The 25,517-nt window shown below is 36.9% G+C and overlaps 1 protein-coding gene and 2 long non-coding RNA genes across 7 annotated transcripts in view; all 3 read right to left on the bottom strand.

Annotated features, from left to right (window-relative positions):
- LOC145537926 (uncharacterized) overlaps positions 1 to 8,892 on the bottom strand; it is a 129,988-nt gene extending 121,096 nt beyond the window's left edge. The window contains exon 1 of the long non-coding RNA XR_014076506.1: positions 8,489 to 8,892. This is a non-coding gene — a long non-coding RNA (uncharacterized LOC145537926). The remainder of the gene's footprint in view (positions 1 to 8,488) is intronic.
- The window catches only part of CTNNA3 (catenin alpha 3), a 1,864,976-nt gene that overhangs the window by 1,605,781 nt on the left and 233,678 nt on the right, over positions 1 to 25,517 (bottom strand). The window lies entirely within an intron of this gene.
- On the bottom strand, positions 9,343 to 13,987 carry LOC145537930 (uncharacterized). The gene is made up of 2 exons (XR_014076511.1): positions 11,372 to 13,987; positions 9,343 to 11,327 (listed from the first exon to the last, which is right to left on the bottom strand). It is a non-coding gene; the product is annotated as an uncharacterized LOC145537930 (long non-coding RNA).

Below are 25,517 nucleotides of genomic sequence, written 5' to 3'. Positions count from 1 at the left end.
TCGTAGTGATGCTTTCTACGGCCCACTTGACTTCACATTTCAGGATGTCTGGCTCTAGGTGAGTGATCACACCATCATGATTATCTGGGTCATGAAGATCTTTTTTGTATAGTTCTTCTGTGTATTCTTGCCACCTCTTCTTAATATCTTCTGCTTCTGTTAGGTCCATTCCATTTCTGTCCTTTATCGAGCCCATCTTTGCATGAAATATTCCCTTGGTATCTCTAATTTTCTTGAAGAGATCGCTAGTCTTTCCCAACCTGTTTTTTTCCTCTATTTCTTTGTATTGATTGCTGAGGAAGGCTTTCTTATCTCTCCTTGCTATTCTTTGGAACTCTGCATTCAGATGAGAATATCTTTCCTTTTCTCCTTTGCTCTTTGCTTCTCTTCTTTTCCCAGCTATTTGTAAGGCCTCCTCAGACAGCCATTTTGCTTTTTTGCATTTCTTTTTCATGGGGATGGTCTTGATCCCTGTCTCCTGTGCAATGTCATGAATTAGCCATTAGAGAAATACAAATTAAAACCACAACAAGGTACATTAAATTTCTATTAGAATAGCTAAAACTGAAAATGTTTTTAAACTCCTGCTACAGAATGACAGAATGCTCATAAGAATACAAAGAAACTGAAGCTCTTAACAGTTGCTGCTGGAAATGCAAAAAGTTACAGCCACTTTGGAAAACCAGTTTGGCAGTTTCTTACAAAGTTAGTCGTATGCTATCATCTAACCCAACAATCCTACTCCTGAATCTTTACCTAAGTAAAACAAAAATTTATATTCACAAAAACTTTCACACAAATATTTTTACCAGCTTTTTTCATCATAGCCAAAAGTGAGAAGTAATTCAAATATCCTCCAACTGGTGAATGGATAAACAAATTCTGATACATCTATACACTGGAATAACACACAGCAACAAAAATAAATTATTGATACATACATTTGGGTGCATCCCAAATGTGTTGGCTAAGTGAAAGAAATCACAGTCAAATAGCTACATATTGTATGATCCCATTTATATGAAATTCTAAAAAAAAGGCAAAACTACAGAGACAACAAAGCAATGCTTGCCAGGGCCCAAGGGTCAGGAGAGCGGTGAGCTGCAAGGAGCATGGGGAATTGTGGGGGATGGTAGAACTATTCTATATTTTTATAGTGGTGGTAGATATACAATTGCATGCATTTTCAAAGTTGATAGAACTACACACTATAGAGTGAACTTGCTGCATGCAAATTATAGCAACAAACTTGACTTTAAAAAAATTCCTGGCTAAGGCAGGCTTCCTCCCTCAAAATCCACAGCATACCTAGAAAGAAAGCAGCAAAGGTGGTGAGTTTAAAATAGTTACAATATGGATATATCCCTGTATTATTTTAGTGCTGAAAAATAAGTTATAAAGAATCAGGAATATACAGAGGAATGTGTCTGCATGCTAGGTCGCTTCAGTCGTGTCCAACTCAGTGTGATCCCATGGACTGCAGCCCGCCAGACTCCTATATCCATGAGATTCTCCAGGCAAGAATATTAACTAGTGTGGGCTGCCGTGCCCTCCTCCAGGGGATCTTCCTAACCCAGGGATCAAACTGGAGTCTCTTATGTATCCTGCACTGGCAGCCACATGGGTTCTTTACTGCTAGCACCACCTGGGAAACCCATATAGAGGGATGCTGCTGCTGCTGCTAAGTCACTTCAGTCGTGTCCTACTCTGTGCGACCCCACAGACGGCAGCCCACCAGGCTCCGCAGTCCCTGGGATTCTCCAGGCAAGAATTCTGGAGTGGGTTGCCATTTCCTTCTCCAGTCTACATCACTTTTAATATTTCCATCAAAAGTAACAAAAAATTTTAAGTAACTCCCAATGTTGGGAACATTTATGTGAAACCCTTAATTTCAAAGATTTCTGTAGTTTGTTATGGGTTTAACACAGTGAAATTTCAATAAATACAAATAAAGGTAATAGGCAAAGGAGATCTTGCTTTTATCAGGTTTCAGTCAGTAATTTGAATTATGTTTGACTGAAGGTAAGAAATCACTGTGATTTCTTTAGCAACGGGGACTAGGATGAAAGGATGAAAATTGTGTTAGGAAAATTATTCTAGCAACCATGGATGGAATGAGTTTGAAGGAAACACTTGAAACAAAGAAACAAAAGAAGAGCCTTGGGCTAGGGTGCTGATAATACTGACCATAGGATTGTATTCATTACCTCCAAAATGTATATCTTTCCCATGTTTTGCAAAATATTCAGAAACAATGTCACATTTGTTATGTGAAGGTTATTTGAAGTTGAGACTCAGATGGCAAGTTGGCCTACAAAATTAAAACTCTCAAGTGACTGTATTAACTCATGTAAGGTCATGGCAAGAGCACCCAAGTCAAGTGGTGGAGGTACAGGGGAAGCTAGATCTGGTTAAGACAGAAATTAATCCTGATTTAATTTTCTCATATTGACTTTTTATTTTCTACTAGTTATCATGGTTATTATCACCTTGGACAGTAATATGTGCCTTCACTGCAGCATTTCAATCCAGAGGCAGAAGCTAAAAGCAGATCCAGTCAAGCCCACAGTCTACAGAAAAGGCCCAGCTTTCATCTGAATCTACTCAGTAAAAACTTTCTTTCAAATAAAGCAACTAAAGGTCTCTCCCTTTGAAGGCCACCTGTCATCATTTGATAAGAAACACTTCTTTGTTGGTTTTCTCTTGTTTCACCAAGATTAGTATTGTCCCCTATAGGGATATCAATGACGTCATACCTTCTGTGTTTTAAAAATTCCAAATTAGAAGCCTGATATCTAACAAAACCCCTAAAAAGCAACTCAAACCTAAGGCAATTTTAAAAGGCAAGTCACTAGTAACATCAGTGTCACAACCTAAGCTGTGAAGTCAAAGGTGTCAACTTATGTGGCACCTACACAATTGAACTGGCTATCAGAAGCAGTCTACTCCAAATTCACTCACCTTTTCTATTTCCAGGACTGCCCAAGCCCTGGGAACAAGGGTCTCCTTTAACCAGAAATACACGTGGGCTCTCTGGATAAAGCTGAGGTTTGCCTCCATAAGCAAAGTCTTGTTTCAGATGTCTCCTCATATCTGAGGTGGATGTCACACTGCTTGTCTGGACACTGATCTTCACTCCCTTCCTTTACAACGTGGCTCATGAGCCCTCTTCCTACCAGTGGACCTAATTCCAGTGGACCTTCTGATTCCTGATAGCCCAATACTTAACAACTACTCTTGCTTTGCTATATATTCCTAATTTCTGAATTCTTGCTTGATTTCTTATCTGTGACTTATTTTAACAGCTAGTATTCATATATATTTTGTTTACACTTCCTTCACAAATTTTGTAGGTCCTTGTATGCCCCAAGTTTAATTTCCATCAGCTTCAGTTTTCTCATTTGTAAGGTGAGGAAAATAATAATACTAATGTAGTTAGCACAAGGATTAAATGAAGTAATAAGTAAAGTGATTTGTACAACTTGAGATAGTGAAAGCAACTAGATAATTGCTAACTGCATCCAAGCATATTATACCTGGATAACAGGACTTTACCTTCTGATTTCATTCTATATTCATTGTTGTTGTTGTTGTTGATGTTGTTCAGTAGCTCCAGTCATGTCCAACTCTTTGCGACCCCATGGACTGCAGCATTCCAGGCTTCCCTGTCCTTCACCATCTCCCGGAGCTTGCTCAAACTCATGTCCATTGAGTCGGTGATGCCATCCAACCATCTCATCCTCTGTCCTCCCCTTCTCCTCCTGCCTTCAATCTTTCCCAGCATCAGGGTCTTTTCCAATGAGTCAGCTCTTCGCATCAAGTGGCCAAATTATTCGAACTTCAGCTTCAGCATCAGTCCTTCTAATGAATATTCAGGATTGATTTCCTTTAGGATTGGATGGTTTGATCCCTCCTTGCAGCCCAAGGGACTCTCAAGAGTCTTCTCCAAGTAGATAATAGCCATTTTCCACCATAAGAAGGGAAAATTACTTTTTTAAGAATGAAGAATTATGGAGCCCCTCTCACCCTTCCCTTCTGAAGGTTAAGTAAATTCAGTTTCTTTCCAGTGACTCATGTTCTCATCCTTAATCATTTTTACTACTATCTTCCATTTAAGTTCTCCAAAGTTAGTTTGGAAAAAAAAATACAGATTTCCAATAACATTGATATATACAAGTTGATAACAAATTCAAAAAATACTTACTAAAAGTTATCCTCCCAAATGATTACCTGGAGCCCTCAGTCCTGACAGAGGCCTCTACCAATGTCCCAGGCAGTACACCTCACTCTGGGTAAGGCTTCAGAGGACTCAAGATGCTACTGACTGCACTAAGCTCTGAATCACTGCTCTAGCACAAGGATAGTAGGAAAAAAGAGCAGCAACAAGGAAGCCTGCAGGAAGTATCAGTTTTCTGTGTGTAGTTCAGCTAAGAGCCAGATAAAACTGATCATCCTAAGCATGACCATTATGGTCAGACAGTAAGACATCCTCCTCAGCAAAACTGCCTCCTCCATTGGCTGCAGAGTTTCCTGACCATCCCAACACCACCTGCTATGCTTTTACTAAGCTTTGTTAGCTGAGAGGCAGTGACTCTGGACTGAGAAACCTATGGAAGAGTGTATACTTGCGTGTCTTCTCTTGGCTTCTGGCCAAGTTGCCCAAGTCAAATAGTCACTGAAATACAAAGGTGGCTCCCTCCACAAAAGTTGGGTGATGAAGAGAGAAAGGAATGTAAAGTCATCCAATCAATCAAGGTCAATTTTCAGGGAAAGTGGGACATCTGTGTTTAAGGTCTAAAAATAAGCCACCTCATACACTGCATGGTTCCTTATGGAGGAAAAGAGGATGCACTCAGAAGAGCTGTAGTTGTAATCCAGATCTCTAGGAACACGACTAGAGCTAGTAGGGAGAGCTGTTGTACACATAACTGATAAACAGTCCAGTAGGCTATTTTATTTCTACAGGAGAAGCAGAATCATGAGTCCCATTCCTGAGGGTTGCAGAGACTAGCAACTCCACATGCCTGTCAAAGTAGTGATGACCCCCAGCTTCAGTCCTGGCCATATCACAGCATGTCTTCTGGGTAGACACAAGAGTGTTCAGATTTGCTGCTACTAGAGTTTTGTGGATGAGAGGGCTCTACACTAAGAAGACAGACATGAGGGTACCTCCAGGAATTCCAAGCTTATGACAGACAGAGAAGGGCCTCCTGCTCACACTAATAATTAAGCAGGGATTAGTGCATCTGAGAATGTTTGTGAGGGAGGTAGAGGTTGGGAAATTAGAAATGCAGATCTTTGTCAAGTTTCTAAATTGGTAGCTCCCAGGCAACAAGAGACAGTATGGGGTCATAGAGTGTGCTGGGAGGAAAGAAAGAGAAAGATAAGAAATAAGTAAGTAAAAATGTGGTAAAAATAGTATAGGGGTACAAGAATGGTATTCAGGAAATAGGGAATGTTAACTTTTAATAACAAATGGTATTCAGGAAATAGGGGATATTAACTTTTAATAACAAAAATAAAGACATTGAAAAGAAATATATAGCTCTTTAAAAGGGTGTATAGATCAGACATTGCTTGAATTAGCTGACTTCTTATTGTATTTGATTCTTTTTCCCTAACGTGTATAAGTACAGCAAGTATTACATAGGCAGCAAACTAAACTAAATTCACTTTCTAAAACAATTATCTCTATATATCTGTTACTATATCTGTTATAGATTGCCCTGGGAGTCTTTTTTATATACCTAAGATTTAGCTTTCACTTACACTAAATTATTCAAAAGCAATTCAAAGTAAAATCTGTTTTTGTTTAATTACTAAAATATATTTTTAAGGTCCAATGCTGATTACAAGTGAATAATTTCCCCCACTCCTCAATAGCCGCCTCTGCAATTGCCAAACATATAGGCAAATAAGTCTTTTTGGTTGAGAAAAATGAACCATTACTTTACAACCTAAGTTGCAACTTGTCATTTTGCATTTGAGCATTCATTCACTGGAAGCTCATGTGGCAGGTGATTTTTGCTCTTTTGACAAGAACTAACCATTTAAGCATGGAAAGAAGCCAAGAAGAGCACCTTGGCCCACCTTCTCAGAGGCTCAGATAAGTAACCGGACAAAATCAATATCATGAAAATGAAATGCCAAATTGTTTTAAAACTGCTTAGCTCTCACTATTACATCTAGTTCTTAGCTACTCTTCTTGAAGAAAAAGCTCACCACAGATGCCTTTAGCATAAAAGCACCAATCCTGATGTAATTTTATTCTCATGTATTTTTCCACTGGTCATAAATTTTGAACACTCTAATTTGCTTTCCATCACCTATGCCCTAATCTGAATTTGTCCAAGAATGAAACTGGTGCTAATTCTCACTGGTGCTAATTTCTCTACCTTTCTTAATGGTAAGCACACCATTTGCTTTATAAATTGATGTAGTTGGATAATTTATGTATTCAAACTGAAATTTCACAACACATTGAAAACTATCTCAAATTATTTTTTCAAAGAAAAAGAAATTATATTACTATGAGATAAATGGGAATATTGTCTTTTAGTCCTTTTAAACATTTATGGTCAAAATCTGAACAGCCAAGGCAATGGCAGCCATATTAACTCAAATCTCCAAAAATATTAAAAAGCAAATAAAACTACAGTAATACCTCACAGGGATTGCAGATTCATTTCAAGACCACTGCAATAAAGTGAGTCACAAGATTTTGGTTTCCCAGTTCATGTAAAAGCTATATTTACATTCTGTTGTACTCTATTAAGTGTGCAATAGCATTATGCCTAAAATAAAATGTATATATCTTAATTTTAAAATACCTCATTGCTAAAAAAATAAAATTCTAACCATCATCTGAGCTTTTGAATCCTAGTAGTAACATCAAAGATCACTAATCACAGATCATCATTACAAATATAATAATGATGAAATGGTTTGAAACATTTTGAAAATTACCAAACTGTGATACAAAACATGAAGTGAGCAAATGCTATTGGAAAAATAGCACAGATAGACTTGCTTGACGCAAGGCTGCCACAAAACCTTCAATCTGTTAAAAAAAAAAAAAAGTATCTGCACAGAGCAATAAAGCAGAGCATAATAAAATAAAGTATGTCTAAACTCAAAACCTATGCCTTCAACATAATTAAAAATGAGAGAAAAAATAAATTTCAAATAGAAAGTTCACACCAAATCCTAGCATGCTACCCTTCATGATCCCAATGTAAGCCTTCCTGAAGAGCAAAGACAGTCTGGGGAAGAAAACTGCACTGAAAATAGAATATAGAACTCAGCTGAAATATTTACAATTGATCTAAAATACAGTTAGAGAGAAATTCCACTCTAATTGCAAAAGTACTGAAAAAAAGTCCTGGTAGATGAGAGCTAATTAGAGAGAAGAAGCATTGTCCAGGACTTGAGGAAGCAGTCTTAAAAAGGCTTTGAGGGAGAAGAGGGCAAAAAGGAACAGAGAGGCACTCTCTGAAAACTGAACATAAAAAAATTAAAAATGGAAATTCACGATCCTACAAGACAAAGTAATATTTTTAAACTAAAAGATTAATAACCTTTCCATTACCACTCTTTCTGAAACAGTCATCCAGGAAATAAACTTTACAACCTTGACAGAAGAGCTTGAACTAGGAATCTTGTAAACCACCCAAACTATCACAGAAATGCAGAGACTCAAGCAATCTACAAGTAGAAAAGACTAATATGACAAGAAAATGTAAATAAGAAGCAAAATAATTCAGTTGATGAAAATGTCCCCCCAAAACAATAGTGAAGATAAAGAAAACTGAATTAAATAGCCTCAGAAGAATATGAATGCTCCCCACCAGAAAAGAGAGAGAGACAGAGAGAAATACACACAGAACTAGGAAATTACTTACACACTCGACAACTAGACATTAAAATACTAAAATCAACTTTGTCCCTGGCACTATTCTAGGTGTTGGGGAATAGAGAAAAAAGAGTTTTCTCTATGATTTCAAGGAGCTAATTATATAGTAAAAGGAGACAGAAAAATAAACAAAGTACAGTATGACAAGTGATGTGATAAAAGTATGCATGGAATGCTTCCAAAACACATAAATGGGCATCTACTCCAAATTAGGAGCAGTCAAATCTGCTACTTGAAGTATAAGTAAGAGCCAAGGCGAGGGGCCTCTGGGAAGAAAATAATCAGGTGGACATAATGAAATAAGCAAAGGCATGAAGCCAAAGGAAATGTGATGTATTCAAAGAAGAATAAGTATCCTGATACGGCTGAAAACAAGGCTTTTATTAGAAAACGAAGGGTCTTAAATGTCTTATAAAACCTCGATTTTATTCTAAAGGCAATGGAAAACCACAGAAGGATTTTACACAAAGACATGCTCAGGTTTGCATTTTTAAATAATTTTTCTAGCAACAATATATAGGCTGAATTAGAAAGGGGTGAAACTAAATGCAAGAAAATCGATTAGCAGGTATTTACTAAGGTAAGAAATACAAGTGGAAAGAAGGCATAAGGGTGAAGGGCAAGATGATATAATGGTTTTTGATTTGAATTGGAAAAGTTAAGTAACCAGATAAAGTCTGGATTGTAGAGAAACATTTGGGATGGAAATGAAGATATGAGAATCATCTAATTATCAGATTAAGGGGCAGTTATTGAGTCTATAGGTATACATGAAATGACTTTATAGATTAATAGCGAATACAAAAAATGAAAAATGAGGAGGAAGGAAAAGGAATCACGTTCTGGGAAACATCAACATTTACCCAGAAAGAATATGAGAACTGTCCAGACAAATAGTAAGAAATTTTGAAGAAAAGCAAGAAAGAAAATTAAGATTCACAAAAAGGAAGACCAGTTTGTGTTGAGCCCCTTATAGAAGTTAAAAGGTCTGAAAACTGTCAGTTGGATATGTGATCATAATAAGAGCAGTGCTGGTGCAATTAAAGGGCAGAAACCAGATTACTGAGAAGCAAAAGGTAAACTGGATGTTAAAAAAGGTATTATATTCCTTGTCCAGGGAATGCACAAAAATGTTAATAACAGATTGCTCTAAGTCTGTTGTAGTTTGAAGATCTTTGAAAAATAAAAATGCCTGTGCTTTCTGAAGGTAGCTTTACTGAGATAAGAAGGGCCTTCCAGGCCACACTTCTTTGGTCTCCTATTTTCTTAAGCCTCACCTAGCCCAACACGTGGAAAAAAAAAAAAAAAACATGAAGGGAATATTTTTATAACATAGCTTTCTTTATATTAAGAGTTTGGTTTTATAGGCTTAATATCTACTTGAAAAAACTATATTTATATTACCTGTTTTCATTTATTTTCATGATCGATTTTGGAATTTTTAGAGTATCTGATACTTGGTAAGAACAGAACACAAGTTAATAATAATTAGCTACAGGAAATATTCAATTCCCTCACTTCTTTCCAAGAACAGATGTAGTTAGTAACCAGGTTAGCTCACCTAAAAACTTTGCTCTGAGGAATAGAGGAGAGATAGGACTGTTATTGAAGAGGATACCACTTTGAATGAAGGTTGTTTGGACCAAACTGTAACAGTTTAATATGCTAGGAAGGAAAAATGTGTAAGAAAGTTGAAACGAGAGAGAAAATAGGCATTCTTAGTGTAGCAAGGAACAGAAGGAAATGGAATCCAGAACACTGGATTATTCTGGGACAAAAGAGGAAATTAAGAGTAAGGAAAGGAGACTGGTTGTGACATTGGGCCATGAAATTAAAAGACGCTTGTTCCTTGGAAGAAAAGCTATGGCCAACCTAGACAGCATATTAAAAAGCAAAGACGTTACTTTGCCAACAGAGAGGTCCGTCTAGTCAAAGCTATGGTTTTTCCAGTAGTCACGTATGGATGTGAGAGTTGGACTATAAAGAAAGCCGAGTGCCTAAGAATTGATGCTTTTGAACTGTGGTGTTAGAGAAGACTCTTGAGAGTCCCTTGGACTGCAAGGAGATCCAACCAGTCCATCCTAAAGGAGATCTGTCCTGAATATTCATTGGAAGGACTGATGCTGAAGCTGAAATTCCAATACTTTGGCCACCTGTTGCGAAGAGGTGACTCATTGGAAAAGACCCTGATGCTGGGAAAGATTGAAGGCAGGAGGAGAAGGGGAGAACAGAGGATGAGATGGTTGGATGGCATCACCGAGGCGATGGACATGAGTTTGAGCAAGCGTCAGGAGTTGGTGATGGACAGGGAGGCCTGGCGTGCTGCAGTCCATGGGGTCGCAAAGAGTTGGACACAACTGAGCAACTGAACTGATACTGACTGTAACACTAGGATCTCAAAACAGTTACTAAAAGCCAACTATCCAAACTAGGTGAAAGGCTTCACATAATCAAACTGTATTTCACTGGGGTAGAGAAGTGAGTTGTTTTTTTAATTGCTTTATAGTTTTAAAGTTGCTAATAATTAGAGCTATTTGTCTAGATGACATCACTGTGTCAGTGCACTATTCTGGCTAAAATCCCACTGTTTTAACTTCAGAAACATTCTTTGAATAAAATGCTAAGTTAAAAATAAGCAGCATCTCCTGATTTCTTTAAAATAATTCAACTAATTTCAAAAGGCATGATTCCTGAAAAAATTCCTAAGGTTCCTTTTATAGTGTTGACCATAAAGGAAGAGTACATTAGAAAAGACAGCAACAGCTATCAAACCACCCAGATTTTAAGAGTACTTTTCTTTATACAATAAATATGCTTCTAAGAAGTTCTTTGAAAGTTGAATTTGTATTGTGAAGACCATTTGGACCCGGCAAAACCTGATTCTGCAACTTACTATTTGTGTTTTCTAAAAAAAGTTACTAAATAGGTGATTTTCTTGCAATTTTCTTAAACTTTTCCATTCTATTTGGCCTGGTTTGTGTGACAGATGGTCAGCCCAACCCATCAAGATGAGCCAAGAATTGCCTTTTCTATAAAATGCAATATTAGCACCCATTGTAAAGCACCCACATATCATCAAACTTCACAGATTGATGGAATAAAGTGTAGACTCATTTTATTCCTTCACTGGCTAAGTGCACCAAAGAGCAGGGCTGCCAGATTCAGCAACTAAAAACTCGAACACTCCCAGTCAAATTTCAATGTCCAACAAATCATGAATATTTTTTTAGGATAAGGAGATACCATGCAATATTCAGAACATACTTATACTAGAAAACTATTTGTCATTTATCTGAAATTAAAATGTAACTGGGCATACTATATTTTATCTGGAAACCCTAAGTGAACTGATTATCCCAGCTGGCTATGGGCAAAGTGGAATACAAAATCAAAGTAAACGATAAAGCCTCTGGTGCTACACACACACACACACACACACACACACACACACACACACACACACACACACACACACACACACACACACACACACACTTACCCCCCATCTAAATCTCTGCTGTATTTCCAAACATCACAATGTTGCCTCATTCAGTTCTGGATTTGGAACTTTATAGCAAATACAAATTTCACAAACATGAACACAAAGGTGCAAAAATGTAACTTTGGGTTTTTTCAGCTTTATTGAAGTATAATGGACAAATTTTTCTATAATAAAATTAATTTCTTTATTCCAAGCCCTACTTTACTCAGAGCGGAAATTTCATTTAATCCCATTCAAGTAATTCCAGTCCATTTCAGTCCATTTCAATGATTTCTCAGTCACACTCAATTCAATCATATTCAAGTTAAATCACTCTCTCAGATTTTTCTCCTGATTCCTTCTCCCTGGGGATGAGTCTAAGACAAAGAAGGGTTCATTCAGCTGCCAACACAGGACAGTTGGGAATACAGCCATCTACACATCCACCTGGATCTGCCTTGGTCCTTCACAGGCCTCCTGTTCCAGAAGCAACTCCACCCACCTGGTCTTCAGCACTGGAGAGCACTCGCTCTTATGGCAACTGGACAGTCTGTAGCTCTCCCAGTTCCCACTGCATCCTGCGGCACTGGTGATACCTGCGGTCAGCTACAACCTCCCTCACCCATCCTTTTATCTGCTGCTCCTGTCACCTCTATGCAACCAAGCTCCCTGACTCCCTCTCTTAGATGAATCCTGCTCTACACTCAGGTCCCAAGGAAATTATCTGATGTCCTCCCACACTAATTCAGAATTGAAAAAATATTCTGGCTGACAACATGGCAGAAAAAACTCACTCTGACTTAAGATCTTCAGAAACCTTTCTACTCTCAGATTAGATCTAGGATTCATTGGTCATCTCAGATAAGTTATATCATATCTCCCACCCTATCAAATGCGAGAGTAGTAGAGACAGTACTACAGACAGTTCCAAAACACAAGAGACAACTCCACACATGGACATCACTAGATGGCCAATACCAATATCAGATTGATTATATTCTCTGCAGCCGAAGATGGAGAAGCTCTATAAAGTCAGCAAAAACAAGACCAGGAGCTGACTGTGGTTCAGATCATGAACTCCTTATTACAAAATTCAGACTTAAATTGAAGAAAGGAGGGAAAACCACTAGACCATTCAGGTATGACCTAAATCAAATCCCTTAAGATTATACAGTAGAAGTGACAAATAGATTCAAGGGATTAGACCTGATAGAGTGCCTGGAGAACTATGGACAGAGGTTCGTAACATTGTACAAGAGGCTGTGATCAAAACCATCCCCAAGAAAAAGAAATGCAAAAAGGCAAAATGGTTGTCTGAAAAGTCTTACAAATAGCTGAGAAAAGAGGAAAAGCTAAAGGCAAAGGAGAAAAAGAGTGATATATCCATCTGAATGCAGAATTGCAAAGAATAGCAAGGAGAGATAAGAAAGCCTTCCTCGGATATCAATGTAAAGAAATAGAGGAAAACATTAGAATAGCAAAGACTAGAGATCTCTTCAAGAAAATTAGAGATACCAAGGGAACATTTCATGCAAAGATGGGCACAATAAAGGACAAAAATGATATGGACCTAACAGAAGCAGAAGATATTAAGAAGAGGTGGCAATACACAGAAGAACTATACAAAAAAAGATCTTCATGACCCAGAAAACCATGATGCTAGAGCCAGACATCCTGGAGTGTGAGGTCAAGGGGGCCTTAGAAAATGTCACTACAAACAAAGCTAGTGGAGGTGATGGAATCACAGTTGAGCAATTTCAAATCCTAAACTATGATGCTATGAAAGTGCTGCACTCAATATGCCTGCAAATTTGGAAAATTCAGCAGTGGCCACAGGACTGGAAAAGGTCAGTTTTCATTCCAATCTCAAAGAAAGGCAATGCCAAAGAATTTTCAGACTACCGCACAATCACAATCTTCTCACATGCTATCAAAGTAATGCTCAAAATTCTCCAAACTTGGCTTCAACAGTATGTCAACCAAGAACTTTCAGATGTTCAAGCTGGATTTAGAAAAGGCAGAGGAACCAGAGATCAAACTGCCAATATCTGTTGGATCACAGAAAAAGCAAGAGAGCTCCAGGAAAACAAATACTTCTGCTTTATTGAATATGCCAAAGCCTTTGACTGTGTGGATCACAACAAACTGTGGAAAACTCTTAAAAGAGATACCAGACCACCTTACCTGCCTCCTGAGAAATCTGTAAGCAGGTCAAAAAGCAACAGTTAGAACTGTACATGGAACAATGGACTGGTTCCAAATCAGGAAAGGAGTAGATCAAGGCTGTATATTTAACAGCCTTGCAGAGTTACATACAGAGTACATCATGAGAAATGCCAGGCTGGATGAAGCACAAGCTGGAATCAAGATTGTGAGGAGATATATTAGTAACCTCAGATATGCAGATGACGCCACTCTTATGGCAGAAAGCAAAGAGAAACTAAAGAGCCTCTTGATGAAAGTGAAAGAAGAGAGTGAAAAGGCTGGCTTTAAACTCAACATTCAGAAAACAAAGATCATGGCATCCAGTCTTATCACTTTGAGGTAAATAGATGGGGAAACAATGGAAACAGTAACAGACTTTATTCTCTTGGGCTCCAAAATCACTGCAGATGGTGACTACAGCCATGAAATTAAGAGAACTTGCTTTTTGGAAGAAAAGCTATGGCCAACCCAGACAGCATATCAAAAAGCAAAGACATTACTTTGCTGACAAAGGTCCATCTAGTCAAAGCTATGGCTTTTCCAGTAATCACGTATGAATGTGAAAGTTGGACTATAAAGAAAGCTGAGCACCAAAGAATTGATGCTTTTGAACTGTGGTGTTGGAGAAGACTCTTGAGAGCCCCTTGGACTGCAAGAAGATCCAACCAGTCCATCCTAAACGAGATCTGCCCTGAAAATTCATTGGAAGGACTGATGCTGAAGCTGCAACTCCGATACTTTGACCACCTGATGTGAAAAACTGACTCACTGGAAAAGATCCTGATGCTGGGAAAGATAGAAGGCAGGAGAAGAAGGGGACAACAGAGAATGAGATGGTTGGATGGCATCACCAACCTGATAGACATGAGTTTAAGCAAGCTCTGGGACTTGGTGATGGACAGGGAAGTCTGGCGTGCTGCAGTCCTTGGGGTCACAAAGAGTTGGATACGACTGAGCAACTGAACTGAACTGAGTATAGACAGTGGTAGGAGACAGGAACAGAAACAATATCTAAGTTTGGTCTATTCTCATCAAATTCTCCTCCATCTCCCCAGTTTGGGGGTGTTTCCTAGGGTGGAAGGAAACAGAAGAAGAGACAATCCTGTTATGCCTATTTGCCTCTTCTTATAAGATATTAAGTATTTGCAAAATTTGTTAAAGTATGCCTGATTTGAAACTTCTCTGCAGTGTGAGCAGTCCAGGGGAGAAAACAGAAAAAGTATATAACTAATGTCTCAAAGTAAAATTATACCACACAATCTTGCATTTTGCTTCCAGAAAAATAACCCCAATTCCATATTACCCTGAACTCTAACTTTTCCACATCAATCTCCCATCATAATATTCCTTTAGCAATTACCATGTGCCCTCCAGACCATTAGTTCCCCCACCAACAACGCATTTTCCCCTTATGTCTACAATGTGCTCATCTACACCCCTTCTTATACTGTGTCTTTGGCATTCCTTTCAGACAATCCCACTGTCTACCCATTAAGCATTAGGAATTCCATATCAGTTTTTTCCATAATGAATTGGGAAAGAATGGAGGGAGTAGGGACTAGAACCAACAGGATTGTTCTTATGGGACATTATCAAAATATAACCTGTTTTCAACCATTACTGCAAGGCTTAGGTCATAAACCTATAATAACATTTCCATCACATAGTAATTTTAAGAATTAGATAACCTAAAGAACTAGCCTGTGTAGTAGGCATTCCTACAGCTTCAGAGATGGGAAATCTTTATTACTATACAGTATCAAATAGGCAGTGTCTTCCTAGCATTCCAACCTCTGTCAATAATCTGTAAATGAACAGTTATGTACACTAAAAGTCATCCTGTTGTTTTGTGAAGAATTATCAACAATTTTTTATTAAAGTGAATTGCTGCATAGTATGTTTCTTACATCAGATAGCCCTAGTAGAAAATATTTACATAATGCTGGGAAGAGTCTATCCTCTTTCCATAAACTCACTTTATAATTCTATTATTTTTTTCTTTCTAGTAGAAAATGGTTTCCATGAATAGAGAACACAGCTTTTATCTTGCTAGGTGACAGACTTACACATGCCTTTTTAATTTCAATAGACTAACCTCACATGCTGGTGAGGATTTTATTCATGAATATACGGCTTGTGCTAGTGCTTAGGAGGAAGATAAATTTTAAAAAATAATAAAGTATTTTCTGCCTTTACTGAAGCCAAGTTTCTGGTTTTTATAAGATTTAATACATTATCTCATTATTTTTAATGCATTTTCTTTAAAAAAAATCCAAACTTCCCAAATCACTGCATAATAATTTTGAGTTTCCTTTTCAGCAGAATGCTCTCATCCCCTATTGTTTATTCCAGTCCTAGCCCAAGAGAACCTTTTGCAAAGCCAGTTTTAGAGTATGGTGGAGTTAAGGAGAATATTCATATAAGTGGATAGATATGGTATGAGTTATTGTTTGAGAACATGGTTATCTGTTATGAAGAAATTTTTAATTGCTTATAACATGACACAATGAAATAAATCCTTGCCTCTGTCCTAATTCCATCAATTTTGGAATAAAGTTCACCATCAGAACTATAAATAAGAAATGTGGATCATAATTTTCATTAATAATAATGTTATATATTATTCCTGGTGTCTATAATTCTTCTGATACACATATTTTTTCAGAGCATTCATAGAGACTATTCATTTCATCTTCAACATGCTATATGTTAATCTTAACTAATTTTTTTTATTATTCTAGAGTATTAATGCTCTGTTTAGTTTATTAGTCTTCAAAATAAATGTTTTAATGCCAAATTTCATAAAAATCATGTTATCACTCTATCTATCCTAAAAATACTCATAATTACCCGTGCTCTTTAGTATCATCAACAGTTTTTTTAGTCTACTCCAAGATCTTAGATTGTGTTCACTGATCTCAGGTCTCATACAGAACCAATGCAGAAATACCTTAAAAATGCAGGATGATAACATCTATTCCACTTATACAAACATTCTGTAAAATTCTCATCTTTGATTTTTTTCATATTTACATCACAGTGACATTAAGAAATCACTAATTTTCTATAGCAGCAATGTGTGCAACTGGTTCTTAAATTAAGGGTAAGAAATAAACCATTCCAAACCCTTTTTAACTACAGAGTAACAAATTTATCAAAATATTCTATTTGCACAACCAGATGTATAGAGCACAAGAAAATGCACAGCCTTTTATACAAGTCTCTCGTGAGCACCACATGTTCACAAGGGCTAACTTATTTACATACATTAATTAATACAGAATCTAATTTAAGTTTCCTTTCCTTCATAAACACCCCACTGCTGGTATACTTTGATTTTCTCTTTCAGGGATCTAATTGTAGCCCAATATTTAAGCATTAAAAAAGGTCAAATATCTCAAATATCTTAAGCCAGGAGTTATGTACTCCCTGTTTTTCCTGGTAGATTTCAAAGATATGCCAAAACGATCATTTCTTCTAAGTTCAAAACAAAGTCCAGGTATACTTAATTCATTTACTTCAGCTTAGTCTTTAGATTTAATGTTTCCCATGTCCTAAGTAAAATAAACATCATTCCCCAGTTGGTATTTTGACCTTAAATGTGTCTACTCTTACTGTATAACACAGACATGTTTTTATTAGAGTGAGCAAGAGGCAAGCAAAAAGTTTCTATCCACTTTTTCTCAAAAATGCACACTGATGCTTGCCTAAAATTTTCTTTATTCACGTGATACCCCCTGGATATGCGATGCTCTGATCCAAAGTGAAAAATCCTGAGAAAACGAGCTTCGAACTCAGTTTTTGACTCAAAAACTGATAAAGAAGCTCCAAAGCTTGAGTAATTTACTACGTTTCATTTCTTGAAATTCACAGATGATGATTAACAAAATTGTCAAAAGTATCCTAACTACTCCTAATGACTTTAACATTAAAGCTCTGGTAATGACCTAAACACAATTACCTTTAATTTTACAAATATAAATTTAAGATGAAGACATAAATATATAACTATCTGCGATGAAACATCTGGTGTACCATTCATCCTGCACAATTGAAAGTATCAAGAAAGATTTCAGTAATTTCCAAGGTTTGGGTAGAGAGCTTAGCACAATAGACACAAATATCAATATCTAAATAAGAATGGGGAAATAATATAATTACTTCATGAAACAACAAGTGAGTTTACAAAATATGTAACTTAAAATCAGAGCACAAAAAATGCCCTCAAAATAATCAAAAGAGTTTAATCCCCTAATCTAAGGAACTCCTATCAGCAATCAGCACTATGTTTAGAAAATCAACCACAGGTCAGCTGTTGATGCTGAGTGGATGCAGCAACAGATCATTACCTACTTAATTGTGTATATACCTAATAGGCTCATATAGCTCCTTTGGAACAAAGATTTTGTAATGGAGTACATGATAAATACTTAACTATGGTGCAACCAGATGCTATAAGAATATGAGCAGGATTTATATAGAGAATATTAGCATGTATTAATGCTGTGTGATACAATAGAGAAAAAATCAGATTCATAAAAATACAGTTAAGAGAAAACGACAGTGTAAATTATAGGTTGGTTGTGGCATCTTGCTAAACGCCCCTAGGTGATATTAAAAATATTAAGCAAAATATGATTAACTTGGTCAATGAATATAAGTATCAGCTGCTCATAGAAGAAAAGCTATTTACATTGCAAAAATTCAAATATATCTCACTTCAAATATAATATGACTTTGAAGAATATTAACTAGATTAATTTTTTGTCATTTTAAACCAGATTGCATAGAAGAAAACCTATAGATATACATAGCCTTATAAATCACTGAACAAAATGCAGAGCAAGCCAGCAATCCTGCTTCATCTTCTGGTGCTATTTCCCCTCACCTAGATATATTTCAGCATGTGTTTCTACTGCTGTCACATTTGGAGCACGAGAAATAATATAAAAGCTGATTAGCTTCCTCCTAAATGGAAAACTTGAAACTAACCAAATATGGTATTTTAGAGAGCAAAAATTGAGTATGCTTTTAAAAAATACAGGAAAAACTGAAATCTCTCATTACATATTAAATTAGCCTTCTGGCAATCAGCCCCTTACAAACAAACAGCTTTACATCTTCAAAAGGCAGCATGATTGGTGTGTGCATAAGTTTAAAGCTCTGCTGTCAGCAGAATCGTTACCCTCATCTAAGCAGCATCAACACTCCCTTTGAATTTTAGCCAGTAACACTCTAGGCATGCTCCAGGCATTACTATCAACACAGAGAGCCATAAGGATAGCAGTAATCTTTTTGCCTGACAAGGACACAGTAACAGTCATTGTGATGTTTTCTGATTGTACACTCAGGTAGAGACACACAACTTGGATACACCAATTTAACAGAATGTGTTTGAGACTTTAATTTTCATCACTTGTATAGTAAGTATGTGACCAAGCTTACTTTTCTGGAGCAAATGCTGCTGAATCAATACCAGCTTGTCCCATGGTCAGTCTGGCCAGATCACAATGAACACTGCAAGGTTAAGATACTACATTCTCACTCTTCTTCAGCAACCTGTACCTTACACTCAGCTGTCCTCACATGCAGCAAAAATATACAAAGGGCAACTTCTACAACTACTGAAATTTGTAATCCATAAAAATATAATATGCATGTGGATAAATGCATCCTTTCACATGACAGTGAAACACCAAAATAAACTACAAAATTTGTGAGAAGGGAAATTATAGTAGGAGAGCAATATCTTCTATGTCCAAACATAGACATGAATCTTACTACTGGACCATAACTCAAATCCAAGATATTTATTAAGTACTTACTATGTTCCAGGGACCATACTAGGCTTTTGAGACACAACTAGAAATAATGCTCTCCTGCAATTTAGTACTGAAACTCCATTGATACTTGAACTGTGGACCATGGACGAGTAGCATAAGCATCATTGGGGAGCTTAACTTTCCAGTCTCACTCTAAATCTACTGAATCAAAATTTGTACTTCAACAAAATTCCCCTTGCTATTTGTATACATATTAAAGTTTAGGAAGCACTGATTTAGAGGACACCAGATCTAGGTATTATCAAAGACAAAAAAATTCCTATGCAATAGAAAAGAACAAAATTATCTTTTCTGAATTATTTGCATATCCATGTACCGAAGTGGTTGAACCAGGTGATGCATATAATAATCCTTGTGCTGTGCTAAGTGACTTCAGTTGTGTCCAATTCTTTGCCACCCTATGGACTGTAGCCCACCAGGCTCCTCTGTCCATGGTATTCTCCAAGCTCTGCCCTCCTCCAGGGGATCTTCCCGACCCAGGGATCCAACCCACATCTCCTGCAGATCCCACATTGTAGGTGGATTCTTTACCGCTGAGCCGCGGGAAAGCTCCATATAATCCCCACCTCTTCCATTTCAAAAAATGGCACTACTGAATGATTTCCATTTATATTCAACTCAATGTCAAATACAGTTTATATAGTATACACATACACACACACACATTAAAAGTACCTATAAGTACATTCAGAATACAAACCAGAGATACCAAAGGATCAATATACAACTGACTGATTTATGCTAAAAGACTCAGAAAGAAAAGAAAGCGTAGCTGCTCAATCCTGTCCGACTATTTGTGACCCTATGGACGAGACCCCAGTTCCTCAGAACAGAACCAAAGAAAATATTGTTTCCTGCTATTGTCCAAGCTCTGCATTAACAAAGTGTATAATCTTGTACAAGACATCTAATCCCCTTGGGCCTCATTTTTTTCACATCTAAAATATAACAGTTGAGGTAGATGAATTCTTCCCTTGTGGGTCAGACAGTAAAGAATCTGCCTACAATGCAGGAGACCCAGGTTCAATCCTTGGGCCAGAAGATTCCCTGGAGAAGGGAATGGCTACCTACTCCAGCATTCTTGCCTGGAGAATTCCATGGACAGAGAAGTCTGGTGGGGCTGCAGTCTATGGGGTCACAAAGAGTGGAACACAACTGAGTGAGTAACACACAAAGACTCTTTAGTTTGAAGTTCACTGGCTGAGTCTTCTATATCCTCTTTGGTTTTCATCTTAAGCCACCAAGGTTACAATCCTAGCAGTGAAAAGTTATGTCATTCGTACACAAAGGTCACTTTCAAACTACAAAACAAACTAGGGAAGATATCATTTTCAGAGTTAACTCTTTTAGAATTTTAATTTCTCACCAATACCAACTTTTATTGACAATCTTATAGACTTAGGTATGTCAATATAAGACATGAACAAATAAGTGCCAGTTTAATGCAGTTACTAAAGTTTTTTTTACCACCTCTAAAATTCCTATCAGCATTGTAAATTTTGAAAACAACCCATAACAAAGAAGTAACTATTTCAATAAGCATTCCTCACTATAAAGTAGCTATAAGCTTCCCATAAGGCAAACTGTCATATAGCAAACAACCTTGTAAAAAAAATTAATAAATCTTTTCTGGTGCATGAAAATCAGTTAGTGTGTTTTTGATTCAACAGCTCTTTATCTAATTGCCACCAATAAACTAAACTCTGGAGAAAATAGATGGAAACAGAATAGCAAACCTTAGAACTGAAAAGATTTCTCTATAATGTTTTACTTTACTAATTTAATAGAATGAACTTATTTGTCATGACTATTAACTGTATACAATGTGGAAATTACAGTTTAGAAGGACAGCAAGTATATAATATGCATCATTTTGATAATTTGTTTTAATATAAAGGATGAGGTTCTCCTATAAAAATCCATAAGGTGTTTTAAATTCATACTATAGCTATAGAAAATGAAATCACCTTACAAAGATCTACAGCTTATGAAAGAGTGAAAATGGTTGAATGGCTATTGCAACAAGCTAGAAGTTAGGAAATGTGAATATTAATTTTGAATCTGCTACTGATTCAGGACGACCTTGAATGATGCACCCAACCTTCTCTCTGTATCAGAAAACTGAAGAATAAATTTTATGCCATCTTTTTTTCCCTATGAGACAAACAGCTATGTGCAACTGAATAAAAACAGAATTGCATAAGCAGTGGACAGAGTAAAGCACATTTGTACTGTTTGGACTTTTCTGTAGCACACTGTACTATAATCCAACATTTTCAATATCTGTTCAGTTTCTAAACAATGCCTGAAATGCTTTCAAATCTTCAGAAACAGTTTGATAAGTGGCGTAAATAACCATTTTACTTGATTTGGCAAATAAGAAACAGAATACTGTCTGAGATAGACATGAATATTTTAATATAGCAGTTTTTGGTTCACTTACTCTTAAAAGGAATAATTCAATCAGAACTCTTTCAAGCGATTTGGATTAATTACAGAATAAGTAAGAGAAGGATCTTCTCCCAATTGAGCTGTTAACATATTTTTTACCCAACAAAGGCCAATGAAGTGAATCTATTGCTTATAGAACTCTCATTCTAGAAGTTTAGCACCTCCCCATAACACTCATTCAGCTTCCATTACACTCTTTCTTAGACTGCATCTAAATAATCCCAGGTGCATGTGTGCTTTATTTTTAAAGTTCTTAAGTAAAATATATTTACAACTTCCATTTTAGTGTTAACAAAAATGAGAAGTTAGTTTTCCCTTACACTGTCCTTACAGATAAACAACTCCCAGTGCAATATCATTGAACATCCTCTTATCCAAGATGATCCATAATATTTTTATTTCTATAAGCCCTTACATGGCTAAAGACTAATACTTAAAATTTATCAACTTCTTCTACTCTATGTGCTATAGCACAAAAACAACCAGCCTAAAAACTATCTGTTTTGTTTTGCTAAGCATTGATTTCACAAGAACCCTACATTGCTGTCTTGTGTCCCTCAGAATTCTTGAGTTCCAGGGTAAGCCTAGGATTCTTTTCTATGTGGTCAGTCATTACCTATCTAGGATTTTATTTCTTAATGCAAGGTATTAACTTGCAATCATTCTTACTAAATAAAATTCATCTGATTTATTTCTCTCTTTCTTCATTGTTAAAGGGTCTTTTTAAATTCAATTCCTATTCTATAATGTAGTATATACACTTCAGGTTTTGGAGTTACCTAAAGGAATTAACTCACTCAGCTCAGAAAAAGAAAAAGGCAGTGTTCACTCCTGAACATCATCACTAAAGAGAGAACAGTATTTTACTGAATAATACCACTTGGAACCACAAGGGAAGTTTAGGTACATGTGTTGTAATTATTATATGAGTTTGAGCTTAGTCAGAACATTAGGTCTAATACACTACTTCTGTCACAGATAATCATGACACAATACTCAGTACCTTAATTTTACTACCCATCAAAAGACACTACCTCAAGAACACATTAGGGTTTCCAGTTCAAGATAGTGGAGTAGAAGGATGTGCACTCATATCCTCCTGCAAGAGCACCAAAATTGCAGCTAGCTGTTGAACAACCATCGACAGGAGGACTCTGGAACCCACCAAAAAAAGATACTCCATGTCCAAAGACAAAGAAGAAGCCACAGCGAGACAGTAGGAGGGGCACAATCATGACAAAATAAAATCCCATACCCACTGGGTGGGTGACCCACAGACTGGAGAACAATAATACCAAAGAAGTTCTCACACTATTATGAAGGTTCTGAACCCCACATCAGATTTCCTAGCCTGGGGATCTGACAAAGGGACTAGGAATCCCCAGGGAATCTAGCCTTGAGGGCCAGCAGGATGTGATTACAGGCCTTCTAGAGGACTGGGAGAGACAGAGACTCCAGGCTTGGATGGCACAAACAAAACTTTGGGTGCACCAAGTCCCAGAGGAGAGGAGCAGTGGCCCCAAAGGAGACTGAACCAAAACTATTTGCTAGTGTTGGAGGGCCTCCTATGGAGGCATGGGTCAGCAGGGGCTCACCACAGGGATGGGGGCACTGGAAGGTCCCCCTCAGTGTAAAGCCTATTGGAGTTCACTATTAACCATACCATAGAGCCTGTAGACCCCAGGGCTGGGTTACCACCTTAGGCCAAACAACTACCAGGGAGGGAGTGCAACTCCACCCATCATCAGATAATTGGATTAAAGTTTTACTGAGCAAGGCCCTGTCCATCAGAGCAAGACCCAGTTTTTCCCATCACCAGTCCCTCCCATCAAGAAGCTTACACAAGCCTCTTAGCCTCATCCATTAGAGGGCAGACAGAAGAAGCACAGTCTCACAGCAGCTAAAACAAAAACCATATTACAGGAAGTTAATCATGATAAAAAGCAGAAAGTTATGTCCCAGAGGAAGGGACAAGATAAAATCCCAGAAAAACAACTAAATGAAATGGAGATAGGCAACACTGTAGAAAAAGAATTCATAATAATGATAGTGAAGATGATCCAGGATCTTGGAAAAAGAATGGAGGCAAAGGTTGAGAAGATGCAAGAAATGTTCACCAAAGACCCAGGAGAACTAAAGAACAAACAAATAGGGGTGAATAATACACTGGAAGGAATCAATCGCAGAATAACTGAGGCAGGGGTACAGATAAATGACCTGAAGGACAGAATGGTGGAAATCACTGCCGCAAAACAGAATATAGATAAAAGAATGAAAAGAAAGGAAGACTAAGAGACCTCTGGAACAACATTACATGCACCAACATTGGCATTAGAGGGGTCTCAGAAGGAGAAGAGAAAGAAAGGACTTGAGAAAATATTTGAAGACATAATTGCTGAAAATTTCCCAAACATGGGAAAGGAAATTGTCAGCCAAGTTGAGGAAGCACAGAGAGTCCCAGGCAGGGTAAACCCAAAGTGGAATACACTGAGACACATAGAAATCAAACTGACAAAAATTACGGACAGAGACATTAAAAGCAGCAAGGAAAAAATAACAAGTAACATACAAAGGAACTCCCATCAGGCTATCAGTTGATTTCTCAACAGAAACTCTACAAACCAGAAGGGAATGGCATGACATATTTAAAGCAATGAAAAGGAAGAACCTACAACCACGAACTCTACCCAGCAAGACTCTCCTTTGATTTGACGGAGAAATCAAAAGCTTTCCAGACAAGCAAAAGTTAAGAGAATTCAGCACCACCAAAACAGCTTTACAACAAATGCTAAAGGAACTTCTCTAGGCAGGAAACACAAGAAAAGGAAAGACCTACAGAAAATAAACCCAAAACAATTAAGAAAATGGTAACTGGATCATACATATCAATAATTACCTTAAATAAAAATGGATTAAATGCACCAACCAAAAGACATAGACTGGCTGGGTGGACCCAAACATGTGCATGTATGCACTTTCACTTACCACATCACTCTGCCTGACCCTAAATTGTATGTAATTATTTTATATTGTTAAGTTAATCATGTTCCCATTATGACTTGCAATTGTAATTATCTTTTATTTTTTGTCTGGCTATTGATTGTGAAAACTGATAAACATCTTTTACTATTGTGATTACATAACTATTACTCACTTAATACCACTGTATCATGATTGGTCAACAGAAAAATAATAGAACTCTATGCCACCAAAACTAGTATCTACCATAAAAACCTGCAATCAGTTTTTAAAATCCAGAAACATTTCAGAATTGTCTTGAAAACTTTTGAAAAATACAAATGCTCAAGTATTGCTTTTTTTTCTCCAGAGCTCCAGATATGTTTCTAATGAGCAGTTGTATTTAAAAACAACTGGACTATATGATGATCTTCTACTTTTATTTAGTTTGTTTCATATTTTCTATTTCATATCCAGTGCTCCCATTTCATTTAGTTTATGTTCTCCATCTCTTCTCTCTTTTTTTACTGATGTTCTTTCTCAAGCCTTTATCAAGTGTAGTAGAAAAGTTGTTTATACATATATATATAAATATGTATAATATATATTGCAGAAAACCTATAAATTTTTGCCTAAATAAAAAAATTATGACATTTTGATTCCATTT

This window comes from Giraffa tippelskirchi, chromosome 2, assembly GCF_054371585.1.
Source record: "Giraffa tippelskirchi isolate mGirTip1 chromosome 2, T2T-mGirTip1v1.2.pri, whole genome shotgun sequence".
Classification (NCBI taxonomy): Eukaryota; Metazoa; Chordata; class Mammalia; order Artiodactyla; family Giraffidae; genus Giraffa; species Giraffa tippelskirchi.
Note: the sequence above shows the minus strand (reverse complement) of the source record. Positions and strands in the feature narration are given on the sequence as shown.